The 12,722-nt window shown below is 42.0% G+C and overlaps 1 protein-coding gene across 2 annotated transcripts in view; it reads left to right on the plus strand.

Annotated features, from left to right (window-relative positions):
* The first annotated feature begins 419 nt into the window (after nucleotides 1-419).
* MYO1A (myosin IA) overlaps nucleotides 420-12,722 on the plus strand; it is a 124,950-nt gene continuing 112,647 nt past the window's right edge. For both annotated transcript variants that reach the window (XM_073576855.1, XM_073576856.1), the window contains exon 1: nucleotides 420-600. The gene's annotated coding sequence lies outside the window, so the exon portion shown is untranslated. The remainder of the gene's footprint in view (nucleotides 601-12,722) is intronic.

The raw sequence follows: 12,722 nt of genomic DNA on the forward strand, positions 1-12,722 counted from the left end.
TGTTGTTGTGTGGTATGTCTATCTGTATTAAAGGGATAATCATTCAAAGTTTGAAAATTGCAATTTTTTTTTACATTTTTGTCAAATTTCTGATATTTTTATAAATAAACACAAAACATATCAACCTAAATTTACCATTATCATAAATTATATTATGCCATGAGAAAACAAGTCTCAAAATCAATGGGATTTGTTCCAGAGTTATCACCACGTAAAGTGACATTGGTCAGAATTAAAAAAATTGGGGTTAAGGCTGTAAACTCTGTTTTAACAAAAGCTTGAATCTAGATTTAGGGCAGGTTTGGCATCTTCTTCCTCTGATTGCAGTGCTGCTCTCTCTCGGGTAGGGGGTGGTACAGTGACAGCTACTTATGGAAATAGGTGTGGTGACTAAGGGCTGTGCTCAGCTGTAAGAGCGGCCAGTCACTCTCCACAGCTGCCAGACACCATGGACAGCTCCCAGTGAGCACACACTAAAGGATTCTGCTTCAGAAACCTGGTCTTCAAGGCTCCTGGGAGTCTTTCTCAAAAAAAAGGGGCTGCAGCCATCCCACCGCCAGCACTGCCTGCTGTGAATACTCGTTTCTCTCTTGCAGACAGGTAAGTGCACATATCCTACAATTAATAGAAGCTAAGTGGAAAAGGTCCATAGTTCAAGGAGAAAAGTGAGATGACTTCCTCTTTCTGGGCGCTCTGGCCGCTCAAGTCACAATTTCTTCTATTGCACAATATGGACTTTAATATTTTAATAAAGATTTTTTTTCAATGCGTGGTAAATCCAGTTTACTTGTTAAAGGGCTACCACGTTACTTTTTGATGATCACTCTGGACTAAGCCTTCAGTCAGACAGGAATGCAGTAATTGTGTCATATACATTGACGTGTAACTGAGCTCACTTTTGTCTCTTCTATCATTACATACTGTTTAGCAAATCGGAACGAAAACCCATTAAATCCCTCCTACTATTTCTTAAAACAAAACTTTTATAAGTGAAATTTAATCCCTTAATTGAACCCAATATATATAAAAAACATGAATAACTATCCCAAACAGATCATACCTTAAAGGGCTAATTTATTTGGAAGTCTGAGCCCCCCCACGTTTACCGTAAGGCCGGTGTCTGCAAAGCCATCCCGGATCACCTGTGCCGGGCGAGTATGAAACCATGATATGCCGCCTGGAGTTGTGTGTAGGAGTGAATTGTCCTGGTGCCATTTTTAAACAGTGAAATGACAAATCTGCTGCATCTTACTTGCCCTAATGTAATAGAATGTGTATAATGGGCTCGAGGCCGACTCCTGACTGAGATTTCTGTTTAATGACCGTTCTCTTATTGTATTAAAACATTGCAGAATTCTCTGTATGGGGGTTCACAAATGCACAAGTCCACAGGTAAGATCATACATGGTCACCATAAGGTTAGATTCCTATTATTAGTTTTTGATGTTGCATATAATTTAGCTGCTCAGAGTATGCGGCTTCTTGCAGTTCCAGCAAAATAGATGGGATTTATAGAGATCTCACGCCCACAGCGCTGCTTTCAGTGCTGTAGATACTGAGTTGCTGTGCGGGTTTGAAATTTGCAACTTGTCAATTTCTCTTTTGGGTACGCTGAGTTTTATGACAGGATTTTCCCCAAAGAATAGATGCTGCAGAGGAGCACTAAAAATGCATGAAATTCGCGCATGACTATAGCAGTAAAGTTTTCGCAAAGCCAAATACCAGCAAGTATCAAAACCAAGCAGCTTTATTTAAAACATGACATACTGAAAAGAGACAAAAACTGCAGCATGAAATATGCATGTAAAAAGCATCACATCTCCACTGCGTCCAAACGCAGGTGATTCCATATGTGTTCACTGAACCGTGCGGATTCACCGCATCCTATACATGGTACGAGTGATATCTATCTTGCAGAGACCAGATAAATTGAAATGCTGCTGTCTGGAAAGATGCGCCACTTGTCCATCTCCGCCGGTGATCCGCAGGCTTCGGTGCACGCATAGAGGGCTTGGCATTTCTTGAAATCCCCTCTACTATGCTGTAACATCTGGCTGCTGCGGGTTGACACTACGGATGTACGCAGCACCCAACCAGCAGTGTTTACTGACCATGGGATCGCATCCTAACATTGGTCTGGGTGAGATCCGATGTTTTGTCAAATTGTGCTAGGATCGAAAATACCTGCACGAGCCCTAAGCGATTATGCTCTTGTAAATACACAAAGAGATGTATCAGTCCATAACATCCATAATCAAATATCTTTTAACCCTTCCTGCACCTTGACATAATAATGAGGGGGTATTTACATTGCATGATCATTGAGAATAAGTCTTCCTAAGAAACACTCATTTGTCAAAAATTGTGCAGTGTAAACAGACTGCTTGTTCACCTGATGAACAAGCAAAATACTTGTTTGTTGGGTGATCTTTTGGCTTATGATCTCAGAAAAAAAAAAAATCACCATTATCAACAGCACATTATCCGGTGCTGCAGAGAACAAAAACAACCTGCCTGCACAGACCAAACTGTTACTGATCGTTCTGTGTGCATCGTCATCATTGTCGGTCAGTCTAAACAAAGTTATCAAACGCCTTCTGATCAGCAAACATGTACATGATCGGCAATTGCTTACCGCCACAATAGTCCTGCAATGTGAACAAGCCCTAAATCAAAGACCTTAGGATTCTCACGCACATTGACATACTCTTCTATTACATGAAGGTGATTTCCGGCCTATTGCCACTGTGGCCATCCGATGACCGGTGGGAAAAGGGCTGCTAGACACACCTGTTCTTCTGCTGGCTCTCACCAAACTGCGATTGCCACCATAATCCCACTACTGTTTGGTCCTGAAGGGAGTAAGATATATGCCATGTTCTTTATGATAACTCATCTGTCAAAACTAAGTAATTGCCGTGATAATGCGAGTGTCTGTGATGATGAATCACTTGTGTTTGATCGGTGGACATGTGCTGGATGACTGGATTGCCCTTTTTCTCAGTCAATGCCTACAACCGTGGGCCAATGCAAAAACTGCAGTATTCCAATATTTGCAAAATAACCTTTCATGCCTGTAGTTTTTAGCCAAACCTTCTGATAGTGATTAGTGAACACATGTTGTTGCATTTTCTCTGAAGACTGATTCACACAACTGGATTGCAATTGTATTTTCTTATTTTCTCATCCATATTACTGCCCAATCGCATGTCTTGTGACCCAAATTAATGAATTAGTCCCATATATTCCATTATGCTGTTATTTCAGGTCTCAAAACCCATATTGAGGTTGGGATTGCCGAGGCCCAATGCAGATGAGAAAATACGGATGCTATATGGTTTTGTGAATTAGCCCTAATTATGTGACCATTGTAAAGTCATTGGCTATTTGTATATGAAGATATGTTGCTTTTCCAGATGTCATAAAACTGTGAAAAGTCTGATAACCAAGTATGATGAGGGCCAACCTGACCATGACTGCATAATCTACACACCATAAAACATAATGATACAAGCATACCCAGCATTAGATGAATTATTTTCTAACACATGATGGTGGTTCATCGAGTTTTCCTTAACATTACTACCATCTAGTGATGGAATCCTAACATGTCCTTCCATCCCCTCATGCAATCTAGCTGTCTATATGAGCTTCTCTGATAAATAAGTGGTCTTGGCTTGTCCGCTGATATATCAAAGGGGTTATCAAGGCCTACGATATTGATGAAATATAATTTAGATAGGTTAGATAGATCATCAACATCAATTCAGAGGCACCAGGCACCCTACTGATCAGCTGTTCTTATCTCTAGCTGTGTCTAAATGTAGACAGTGAACTGAGCTGATCAAGACCGCCCTGTCCAATGTGTAGCGGCAACTGCTGGGTGCTACAGAACACTTGTTATTCTCTTCAATTAAAGCTGATCTGCAGCACTTGGCTGCGGCTGCTACTCCTTGAAAGCAGCTGCGCAGTGTGGCTCTGTTCAAAGTTTACATCCTCCGCTGATGGAGCTGTTGGTAAGTGATTGGTAGGGGTACCAAGTGTCAGACCTCGACTGATCTTATATTGATCTAGTATGAGAAAAGTCAGCACTCCATCATTCTTGAGAAACTCTGTGTTTAGTGTAACTTTATTCCCTATGTGCTAAAACCACTGAACACAGGTTATCAAACAGCTGACGCGTTTCGGAATTAGAAGTAAACTTCCTTGTTTATAGCTAGCCGGCTTTCTCTTACTGGATTCTATTGACAAGCTCTTCTCAAGCTGTGGAGTAATGAACCCATTACTGGTGCAGTGAGATGTTGGCTTTCTTATGGAGGAGCTAATATTGATGACTTAATCTAAGGATAGGTCATCAATATCAAATTCCTGGACAACCCATATAAATAGCCCTGATGATGCATGAATCATGATTCATAACATTCAATAAGACTATTTGATTAAAATATATTACCAAAATGTGTATACAGCTCCTATGCAGACCTGTGTGTCTCCATAGTTACGGACTACAGACAAACTAAATCTGTTCAAAATCTAGAGTTGTGTGTTACTCCCAGTCCCTACAGTCTGCCTCACTATCTTGCTAACCTATAGTAGTATCTGCAGTATTTCCATTAGGGATCAGTTACAGTTCCTAATGTCAATCATCTAGGTGTGTGATGCTGCATGAGAGAGAGAGGTAATGTAGTGGGGCAATGGGCGATATGACTAATTTGACCTTCTTTGAGGTAGGCAAATGCTGTGAGTTTCGGAGGTGATGCGTCAGCTCAGTCGCTATCACTACTCCATGCTGTGGCCAGGGTGCGCTGGACTTTTCCCATTGATCTGTCAATGTCCTAGATGATTCCGTAACAAAACTGCTAGCAAATTCTCACAACCCACAATAATGCGGAGAGTGTCTCCCTGTCACTGGCCTGATCTTTGCTCGCATTATGCACTTTTATGCATTTATGGCGCCGAAATGGAAGATTATTTTGACTTTTTATTTGAGGGGGAAGATAAGATTAGATTTATTGCTCTGGTTTGGAAGTCAAAGGTGGATATAAAGTCTAAAGAAGACATAGTGTGCAGAACGCTCCGATTCTGTGCTGAGTCTTATACCACGGCACTTCATTACATGTAGATATTTCTTAATAACTACCTTGGTCATTTTAATACCGTGAATTTGCACTGTGTTCAGAGAAGTAATTCAGATAGATCAATTTTTGTGGCAGATTCTTTATTGTTTTCCGACCACTATACACATAGCATGAACGTTTTCTGTACCCATCGATTTTGGCAGAACTGGTGGCCGACCACCTGATGTATATGGTGTCATTCCGCCTCTCTCCCAACGGATGATGTTTTAGGGAAAGAAAAATCGGGAAATCGGTGTCATGATCACGTGTGTCTGGACGCAGATGTTTCCGCAAGGCGAACCCATGTGACACACGTGACCCTGGATACACCGCCTCCAGTGGGGCGCATTTAAATAATAAAACGTGCCGGTGGATACGCCGCCTCCACCTGGCGAATTTAGGTATTACACGTTATACAATAATCCTGGAAACCCCGCCTCCAGTAAGGCGAATTTAAATAATAAAGGGGGAACCTGGGAAACTTTAACAATGGTGTGTCCTGTGATAGGGAATGGGGGATGTGGAGACTTCCTAAGCTCCCCTGAGCCAGTGTCCCTGCACTCCTTACATTCCCTATACAGGCTCCGCACCTGTCGCCGCACGCGTACCTTAACGCCCTTGCTCACCCTGACCCTAAACTCTCACTAGGGAATGGGTCAGTGCGGAGACTAATCCCACCTCTGCACTAATAACACACATGAGGAAAGAGGCAATACAGGGGAAACACCACTTAGCTTTGCTCTGTTGCGTGCGCTCCTAGCAACAGAGCCCACCACCTGCGTGCGTCTTCTCCTCCACCCGGATCCATCACCATAACAGGATCCTTCACCTTAGTGCAGCCTTGGAGCAGAGTCCACCACCAGTTGCAGCTGCTTAGAAACAGAGTCCCAAGTATGAGTTCAGCTTCTGACACGAAGTCGAGCATGCTTGAGTCCAGCTCAGCAGCCAAGTCCCACATGGTGAGTGCCACTCTCCATAGTCGCCACTCCACCAGCCCATGCAGACACTTCCCGCTGACACCATCACTGCGACTCCACCACGCCATGCCAGCCCTTCGTCCAGACACCATAGCTGAAACACATCCCCCCTGGCTAAGCTGCGCAGGACTCTTCACCAGCTCCATCCTTCCACCAGGCTCTCCAAACTCAGAGTGAACACAATCTCACAATATCACAGGCAGTGATTGCACACCCCTAGCACACCTTTATAGGGTGTCACACCTGATTCATAATTAAGTGCACAAAAACCTAAAGTGCAATACCACTAACCACCACCGGGGACAGTCAAGACACCTTGGAACTTTCCAAAGTAAAAAAAGTTCACCCAGTGCAATTTAAAACTGTCAGATCATGACAATCGGAATTTAAAGGCCCTATCTTTTTGTTTTTAGGAAAGTTAGGCCACTTGTAGATGTGTCTGACAGCAGATTTCTCCTCTCTCCCCAGTGAAACCACGTGAATGCTCAGCCAAGCGGAGCACTCATGTATGGGGGAGAAGGAAGAGATGGCCTTTTAACTGAACTTCTGTTCATCTGACAACTATCTAATATACTGTGTGTATATATATATATATATATATATATATATATATACATACAGTGGGGAAAAAAAGTATTTAGTCAGTCAGCAATAGTGCAAGTTCCACCACTTAAAAAGATGAGAGGCGTCTGTAATTTACATCATAGGTAGACCTCAACTATGGGAGACAAACTGAGAAAAAAAAATCCAGAAAATCACATTGTCTGTTTTTTTTTTCATTTTATTTGCATATTATGGTGGAAAATAAGTATTTGGTCAGAAACAAAATTTCATCTCAATACTTTGTGATATATCCTTTGTTGGCAATGACAGAGGTCAAAAGTTTTCTGTAAGTCTTCACAAGGTTGCCACACACTGTTGTTGGTATGTTGGCCCATTCCTCCATGCAGATCTCCTCTAGAGCAGTGATGTTTTTGGCTTTTCGCTTGGCAACACGGACTTTCAACTCCCTCCAAAGGTTTTCTATAGGGTTGAGATCTCGAGACTGGCTAGGCCACTCCAGGACCTTGAAATGCTTCTTACGAAGCCACTCCTTCGTTGCCCTGGCGGTGTGCTTTGGATCATTGTCATGTTGAAAGACCCAGCCACGTTTCATCTTCAATGCCCTTGCTGATGGAAGGAGGTTTGCACTCAAAATCTCACGATACATGGCCCCATTCATTCTTTCATGTACCCGGATCAGTCATCCTGGCCCCTTTGCAGAGAATCAGCCCCAAAGCATGATGTTTCCACCACCATGCTTTACAGTAGGTATGGTGTTTGATGGATGCAACTCAGTATTCTTTTTCCTCCAAACACGACAAGTTGTGTTTCTACCAAACAGTTCCAGTTTGGTTTCATCAGACCATAGGACATTCTCCCAAAACTCCTCTGGATCATCCAAATGCTCTCTAGCAAACTTCAGACGGGCCCGGACATGTACAGGCTTAAGCAGTGGGACACGTCTGGCACTGCAGGATCTGAGTCCATGGTGGCGTAGTGTGTTACTTATGGTAGGCCTTGTTACATTGGTCCCAGCTCTCTGCAGTTCATTCACTAGGTCCCCCCGCGTGGTTCTGGGATTTTTGCTCACCGTTCTTGTGATCATTCTGATCCCACGGGGTGGGATTTTGCGTGGAGCACCAGATCGAGGGAGATTATCAGTGGTCTTGTATGTCTTCCATTTTCTAATTATTGCTCCCACAGTTGATTTCTTCACTCCAAGCTGGTTGGCTATTGCAGATTCAGTCTTCCCAGCCTGGTGTAGGGCTACAATTTTGTTTCTGGTGTCCTTTGACAGCTCTTTGGTCTTCACCATAGTGGAGTTTGGAGTCAGACTGTTTGAGGGTGTGCACAGGTGTCTTTTTATACTGATAACAAGTTTAAACAGGTGCCATTACTACAGGTAATGAGTGGAGGAAAGAGTAGACTTTTAAAGAAGAAGTTACAGGTCTGTGAGAGCCAGAAATCTTGATTGCTTGTTTCTGACCAAATACTTATTTTCAACCATAATATGCAAATAAAATGAAAAAAAAACAGACAATGTGATTTTCTGGATTTTTTTTTCTCAGTTTGTCTCCCATAGTTGAGGTCTACCTATGATGTAAATTACAGACGCCTCTCATCTTTTTAAGTGGTGGAACTTGCACTATTGCTGACTGACTAAATACTTTTTTTTCCCCACTGTATATATATATATATAGCCAGCTTCACATTGTAAACTGACCTGCTTTCTGTACTAGCCACAGGAAGCTACCACACTATATACAGAGTATAATAAACAGGTAAAAGACATAATATATGTGGGGGCAAAAAGTAACTGGCCCAAATAGATTCAAAAAATCAATTGAACATAATATATTCCCACATATATTAATGTAAATATAGGACTAAGCAGGAAAACTGCAAAATACTAAGATAGCACCAATGAGAAAAGCAGTCAGAAATCCATAAAATTTAACATTTTATTGAAAATACATATACAAAAGGACACTACAGTACATGGAATGGGGGGGGGAATATCAAAAATAGACGTGCACAGTGGTACAAAGGATCAAGCACACCGCGTCTACAGTCCCAGGATTAATCATAGAATGTGCAGAATAATCAATATATGTCCCTGATAAAGGGTTAAGGCAACTCATCATAGATACACCAATACATAGGCTACAAGCTCAACTATTACTACTGCCCATAACTAAATTGACAAAATTCCCTAACAAGGCATAAAGAAGATAAATGCAGAGCAAATGCTCAAGACAAGCACCATGTCAGCACGATCAATGCTAAAGCAGCATCAGTTACCTAAACTGACCTGCTTTCTGTACTAGCCACAGAAAGCTATCACACTATATACAGATATGCTTTCATTTACCTTTCCACAATTTTTTTCTTAATGGGAACCCTTCAGGCTCAAACCACTGGCACCATGAATCACAACCTGGGAGCATGATTGCAGTCAGGTGTATTGTTCTCTGAAATGCTGCGATGTTTCGAAAAAAATATACTTTGAAGATCCTAGAATGGTCCAGCCCTGGCCATGCTGGCTCCTCCCAGCGCTGTTCCTGGTGATTGACAGATCTCTCCCTATGTTTGGTTTGCACAGCATGAATCATCTGACCAGTTCCCTTCAAGGACTCCAATTTCTCAAAATGCAAATTCATTACATTACAAATCCATCCTAGCAAAAATCTTGGCCACAATGCACACCACAAACACTCTGTGGCCACACAGACACATATCATCTCCCAAACGAGAAATGTGAAATCATCATTTTTTTCCCCAAAAGCTGGTCATGTTGGGATATTTCAGGTCAAGAGAAAAGATATGGAAGGGTACAACTACAATGTTGTACATCATATTTTAGAAGATCAACTGGACAGCAGACAGTCTTGTACTGGTAGAATGATGGCGGGTTTACACCACCTAACTTGCCTCATTACATGACAGCTCATCAGATCGGTGGTCATTTAATAAACTGTTTAGATCGCATCTTCCATGTGCACAGAACAATTGGTAATAGATGGTTCTGTGCACAATCATTCTACTCGACAAATGAGCGTTTTGCACGTTCTTTGGGTGGTTGGTATCCTGTTTACCCTGTCCGATTATGCTAGGATAATGATAATCAATCATTCGCTGTAAATCCATTTTAAGAGTATATGTAAAAAAAATATATGTTCACATAATCTATTTCTGTAATCCATTGTGGTGTCATAAAATAAAAAGTGGCAAAATAAGGATAAAAGTTAGACCATTTTCAAAGACTACTAGATGCCTGCACCATCCCAAGCACATGTAACAGGGGCAGCATTCCCATTTAGTCCCTCATCTCATCTGGGTAACATTGCAGCAGCTGTGAAGATGACAGCCGTGTACAGGCGATAATGAGCCACGGCCCTCGTCCCTCCATGGACCCTACATGGGCTTACTCAATGGTAGGTTCACCGAATGCAGAAGGACCTTGGCTAATGGTGTATTACATATCCCTTTTCTTAGACGTTTCACTTGCCGTCTGTAGTCTAGCCGAGAATCTTTAAAATGATTTGACTGATCACATTTCTGAGATTATCTAATGAAGCATATAGTTAATGGAAGTTAAAAGCTTGAGGGCATGGGTGCAAATGGAGCTAGTAAATATTTAATTTGGTTACCTCTAGGAGAGGATCTTAAAAGACAAGAGCAAAAAAATTATTATTCTTCCATTGACTTCTTTACAAATACTGAAAAAAATTCTAGTTAATTTAGGCAACATGCACAGTCCTTCTCTTGTAAACTCTCTCATTCTTTCTTTTCCCTATATACTGTATATCAGGGCTAACTTGACAAGTCATTCAGCTTTCCATTAAAGCGGTATTCCACTACAATGATGTTGATGATCTAGGGTTAGGTCATCTCTTTCAGAGTGGTGGTGGTCTGACCTCCCACTGATCAGATTTCAATAGCTCCAGTGCAGGCCTTATACAGAATTACAACTCCATACCCTGTAGAATGGCCACTGCTGGATTTAATGATTTGTTCTTATTGAAGTGAATAGGAGCTACACTGCAGTACACAGGAGCAGTCACATGGCAGTGTGTGGAGCTGTGCTGTTCCAACCCGTGCACCCAGCCACCAGCGAAGCTAATAACAGCTGATTGTGAGGTCAGGTGTCATATCCCCCTGAACCTACATTGATGTCCAATCCTATTGATAGGTCTTTAATATTCAAGTAATTGACAACCTTTTAAGAACCTATAACAGAATCGTTGGGATTTGATCACACATTAGAAGAATGTTTTGGCCAACAAATAAAGCCATGCATCCTAGTTTGGTCTATTCCAATTTTAATTTGTCTTCACAAGAGTGTATTGATTAAGGAACTGATCACACTGCTACTTTGGCTTTTACGCTTAAATGTACTGTCTAGGATATGTTGTAAAGGTCTGCCATTTTTTTTTAGAAATGAGTACACTTCTGTTCTTAGGTTATATCAGATACAGGTGTCAGGAACACCACACTGCACTTGCTCACTGAGCCAGAGCGTGTGTCTTGAGTACAAAGACTGTGCACAAAGATACCTGCGGAGTGGGCAGCAGTGGTGACAATGCATGCTCCAGGACCTGAATCACGTGACTGCTGGGGGCATGGCCTAAGCTCCACGGAGCTAGGAGCTGCAGGGAAACTCCTAGAAAGTTAACTACAGGACAATGTTACCAAGGGGCATAGACAGAGACAGAAACCAGATCAAGCCGAGGTCAAAGCATGAGATAGCAATACAGTACCAAAGGATTAGACAGAATGGATAGTCAGGACGTAGCAATAGATCAGAAAACCAGAATGGGCATTAGACGGTACAATAGGGGTTAACTGTAACGGAGTATCGATAGCCAAGCCAGGAGGTCAGAACCAGAAAAGACAATGGTACCAAAATGAGAGACGGAGTACAGAGTGAAGGAACAAGCCGAGTCATACACGGGAAGCAAACAAACAATGCAGAGTACACGCACACCAGGGGTCAGACACACCAGAACAGCAGTATAACTGACAGAGAATGCTAGTTTGGAGTGAGTATAAATACCCCTCCCAGATCCAAAGAGAGGCCGGCAAAAGTTAACCCTGTGAGAACAGGACATTAACCATGTCCTAACCATGACAAAGGGGCTTGTACCTAAACAGACAAATATGCTTATTTCTCCACCTATGAGACACTTCGCCTGTGTTCTGCCTCCAAAATGTATCATTTGTTCTGTAAAAAACTAAAATCCATGTTGGTCAAAGCAACAGGGATTTTCAGAGCCCTAAGGGATCTGATTACAGATGTCTATTGAAATCTATTGAGAAGGAATGAGGGAGAAGAAGAGAGGATCAGTGTGACAAAGCACAGACTCACGTTATTGCTTTAAGTGTTTATTTCACACCAGCGCTGGATTCACAGCAACATTTTCTCCACCCACTAGCTCAGAAACAACTGAAAATAAGATATAGAGCCTGCAGAGGGAAAACTGATGAAACATGAAGCATATAAGTCATATGGTGACTAAAAATATTGCTCATGGATGTATACAGATAAGACCACCTATTCTGAAAGGACATCTGAAATGACAGGTACACAACAAGTGATTAGGGCTAGGCTGAAATAATGAACACAACCTAAGAGGACTTGGTGGCCTCCTTTCTCTTCTCTTTATGAAAAATTTGTAGAGACTCCGACAAATTATTATGAATCTTTTTGACTTGGGGTGTCAGGTTTCATATTTTTTACAATTCTAAGGTGTTTCTATCAACAAGGAAAAGTGCTAAAGAATATGTTCTTCTTTCTATCGAGAACACTGAAATTCCGGCAAAAGTGGTCAGTTCATGGAGATAGTCTTTCACTCGTTATCGGAGGCATAATTTGTATTGCATCGGTCCAAATATAAAACCCTTTTTATTGCTCCCCAACCGCCATGTGCCAATTATACCAGTGTCTTATGCGGCAGAGGTTTCTTTCAACTGCTACCTCTGCATCTACAGCCCTGGCCATTCGGCCACCTTCTGAAGCCAATCAATGCAAGTCTTCCAGTAATATAACCATTAACCCTGACTGATCTTGTGCTCATCGTCTGGC

This window comes from Dendrobates tinctorius, unplaced genomic scaffold (genome assembly GCF_039654945.1).
Source record: "Dendrobates tinctorius isolate UK_male_01 unplaced genomic scaffold, ASM3965494v1 ptg000051l, whole genome shotgun sequence".
Lineage (NCBI taxonomy): Eukaryota > Metazoa > Chordata > Amphibia > Anura > Dendrobatidae > Dendrobates > Dendrobates tinctorius.